Source organism: Poecilia formosa, unplaced genomic scaffold (assembly GCF_000485575.1).
Source record: "Poecilia formosa unplaced genomic scaffold, Poecilia_formosa-5.1.2 Scaffold736, whole genome shotgun sequence".
Classification (NCBI taxonomy): domain Eukaryota; kingdom Metazoa; phylum Chordata; class Actinopteri; order Cyprinodontiformes; family Poeciliidae; genus Poecilia; species Poecilia formosa.
This window is the reverse complement of record NW_006800675.1, coordinates 3,186-7,394: the sequence shown is the minus strand read 5'-3', so window position 1 is coordinate 7,394 and position 4,209 is coordinate 3,186.

Genomic DNA, 4,209 nt, shown 5'->3' with positions numbered 1-4,209 from the left:
TTTTTTCTCTTTTTCTATGGGGCCCACCCTGAGCATTTGTCTGCTACCTAAAAAAAATAATCCGTCCCTGTCTGACATATAATGATCAATGAAGGAAGACTAGAACAGGTGAGAAGTTCATTTAAATTTGTAGGAAAATGTTTTTATATATATAATAAATCCTAACATGATTTAGCCTGGATTTGTGCTGCTGTACATATAAACCACACAGAATCAGTCATATTAAAAAGAACAACTGTAATAACATTTTATTCCCCAACTACTCATTTTGCATTGTTACTCTTGTACTTTTAATTTTCCTTTTACAGTGAACAAAGTTCATGTTTCTAAATGTCCGTTGTTTTGTGGTGTTGACTTGAATTTGTTATTATTATTTATTTTTTAAAGCATTTGTTTAACCATTTGCTCTTCTGCAAACAGATTGTTTTGGTTGTTCCTCCAACAAATTTGATGATTTGTGCAGATTTGATTAACTTCCAATGTTCTCTGAAATTGAAAGTGTTATTTTTTGTGCTGTCTGAATCTGTGGTTTATGTTATACCTTTATGCTTATGAGCTAAATGTATAAAATAATGCCACAGAAGTCACTTCTGAGCACCAGCCTCCCTGCAATCCTGCAAGGATAAGCCGGTATTGACAAAGGATGAATGAAAGGATGCTTTCCTTGTAGGAGTTTCTAAACTTTTCAGATCCACTGCTTATAACTCATTGTATAACACCGCTCAGCTGTGGCACATATGTCTTGCAAACTTTGTCCTGTTCTCCCATATTTCTTATCTTTTACTATCCTTTAATCTCCTGCTTCCGGATGGTGTGGGAGTTGCATTCTGTCTTTAGCAGGCAAAGGGTGAAGGGTGCAGTTGGACTCATCTGGTTTATAGGGCAATTATGATTGTCAAGTTCTGGAGTGGAGTACACAGAGAACCAGTGCATGCAGAGAGAGAGAGAATCTTTGGACCAATTTGTAGATACATTAAAAACTATCCAATTTTACCAGGATTTACAAGGATTTGATTTATTCTTAAAGTAAAAGAATCCCAAGTCTAGATGTGTTCATGGTTCAGATATTTGACAAAGAGTTGAGACTAAATCACTATCATCTGTTGTGCTTGATGTCAGTACAGAATAATCCAGTGAAAGTTTGTGAGAGCGTGTGAGTCATCTCTCTTCAACACTTGATCTTTGGTACACCTCTGTCATAAAAGAGAGAGAGAGAGAGAGAGAGAGAGAGAGTGTAAAGGGATTTTGTGAATGAAGTTCAGATTCAAATCAGATGTTGTGTTGAAAGCGTCTTAAGGGTTGCGTACGGATGTGGAAAGTTTTAGTCAAAGTTGAGGGTTTTTTCTCATAAAAGCAGAGAATAGTTTCTATCACCTGGTGATGTATTTTTGTCTTTACTTTGTCCTGGGACTGCTCTCATCAAAAGGTACGTGTGGAAGAAAGTTTGAAGTTATTTCCCCTGGATTTCATCTTAATGAGTTACAAATGTACCTATACCGAATGTGTTGTGGAACGCAGTAAACAGGCATTGGCGACTTATTTGCAAAAAAGTAAATCCCCAAAAATGCCATTTAAAGTGAGATTTTATTTCACTGGAACTAATTAAATTTTTTAAAGAGGAGAAAGTTTTCTAGTTACATTCTGTGCTGCAGCATAAACAGTAAAAGTGCAACTGCTCCAGTTTGTTTCTTTTAAAAAAACACCAGCTTAAACCAGTTTGAACTGGTATTAAATTTAACATGAGATGAGGTTTAGGTTTGCTTGACGTGTTAAATCATTGTGTGGAATGCTTTCATTTCATTTTACACTGATACATGTAAGACGGGATTTCCAGCCTTCGTTAACTGATCTGCTTCGGCTCCAACATTCAGGCTCAAGTTCACCTCTGTATACTTTAGTTATCTCTCCGTCCCATTTACTTGTAATAATAGTTTGTTCAGTGGCATCTGATGTCACGCAGTTACAGAAGCAGGTGTTGAAATGTGATTTTGAAATGTAACACAGGATAACAGAGGTTTATCTAATACCACTAATTCTTGTGGCAACGCCTGTAGCCCACATTGCTGCTTGAAACACTGTGAAAAATTTTCTCTTTTAAAAATTATCTTAAGGTTGTTTAGCAGTGCAGCTGGAAACGCTGCTGCCTTTGAGCAAGAGGAATCTGGGATTCCCAGCCTGGGGTCGTCATGCATGGAGTTTCCAGGCATGCCTGCGTTCTCTCTGGGTGTGTTGGCTTCCTCCATTGATCCAAAACATGACTGTTAGTTTAGTAGGTTCTCTAAATTAACGCTAAGATAATGGAGAATGTAAATTGTCATTTATTTTGTGTGTGTGTGGTCATGTGACAGGCTGGCCTTATTTCCTGAGTGCACCCAACCTTTCGGCCAACAATTGCTGGAGAAAGTCACCAAACACAGCAACCCTGCAAAGATAAAGCATTACAACTTTGCAGGCCCCAGCCGACTCACAGAGCAGACTTAATACAAAACATTACAATAGTTAACAGAATAGCCTTTTAATTTGTACTTCTGGCTGTGTTGTGCCTTGTTAATACATGATATGCCACAGTTCCTGAGCATGCTCAGTATACAGAGACAGAGATGCATTATTGTTAGTTTGTATTGGTGGTGGTAGAAAGCCGAGAAATGCTCTCTCTTGTAAACAGAGAGAACATGAGTGACGTCTGTGTTGCGTCTTAAGACAGTAGTGAAACTGATGACGGTTGATTGTTGACAGTTTGGAGGATTTATTTGCTTGATCCATTCAAGTTGTCGGGTTGTGCAACTGAACCAGCATTCCTGACTCTCAGCCAGGTCACACCTGAGTCCTGATGTAAATCAGAGATGTGAGCTCTAACTTCTGGGACACAGACATAAAAACATTTTCATTGTTGATGTTTCAACAGGAACCCCTGGTATTGAGGAGAAAACTGTGGCAATACTTGAAGTAGAAAGAAACAACCATTTGCAGACCAGTGTGTCTGGGCTTGTGGTTGTCACCCTGAAGAAGGCCACAAGCTGAAATGCGCTGGTCTGCAAATAAAGCTGGGTTTTAGCTTTAGTTACTTCTGCTGCTGGAGTTTTCCCTTCAGCAGATCTTTGACCCTCTCTGCTCACCAAAACTGTCCAAAACATTTTCAAATTTCAGGCTCCTGTTTCCTGTCTGGTCATAAACTGTGTGGGCTGTTCTGATGTACATTATACAGTTCATTATTTAAGGTGAAGCATCGCAACTCAATGGAATTTCAGATGCAATTATTCCAACATGACTCCTGTAATATATATATTTTGAATAAATATTAAACTATATGTGTATTACTTTATTCTCAAGCAGTATTAAGTCTGGTTTATTGCAAAGAAATTTGCAAGATTTACAACTCAATGGTTACTGTAAACTCAAGAACTTGATGTAAGTTAAGTTGATGTGGGAATTAGAATAGAACCGGAATTTATGCACAACAGAACCAGCGTGACAGGCAATCAACACAAGAAGATTCATATAAAGATATACGTATACAAACATATGAAAATAAAAATACTGTTACAGCAAGGACAAGATTTCAACATAAATATTGTAGAGCTGTGAAAAGTAGTATATCCCAGTCCAAAATAATGAGCAACTCAGTAGGTGAATTTAATTTTATTGCACAAAATGTGCCTGTCAATTAATCAGATCAACATTCCTTTCATATCTGTAGTGATGCTAGTGACGCTGAAACGTCAGAGTAACAACCACGGGAATTTCCCTTCACATTCAATTACACTGCAGAATGTAGCGAAGAATTTGACGATGACATTCGTTCATGAACATAACTTTATGTTCCTCCTGGGTTTAGCTGTGTAATTCTTGACTAGCCAAATATTCCCTGAGTACATCTGTTTTCAAGGTTGCACAACATTCAAAATCTTACGGTTTTATCTTGTAAACAGAGAGAGCATGATTCACGTCTGTGTTGTGTCTTCAAGATGGTAGTGAAACTGACAGTTTATTTTTGACAGGCTAGAAGATTTATGTGCTTGATCCATTCAAGTTGCCGTGCTGTGCATGTGAATCGTACCTGTAGGAGTGGAAAAGTTTAGTCTGCTTGTAATCTGATCACACCCTGAAAGAGCTGCAAATCTGCCGGTTTTTATCTTATACACACACGCATGAGTTACTGTTTAATGCTTTGCCCAAACAAGTTGTCTGAATCACGTGGCTAACATGCTT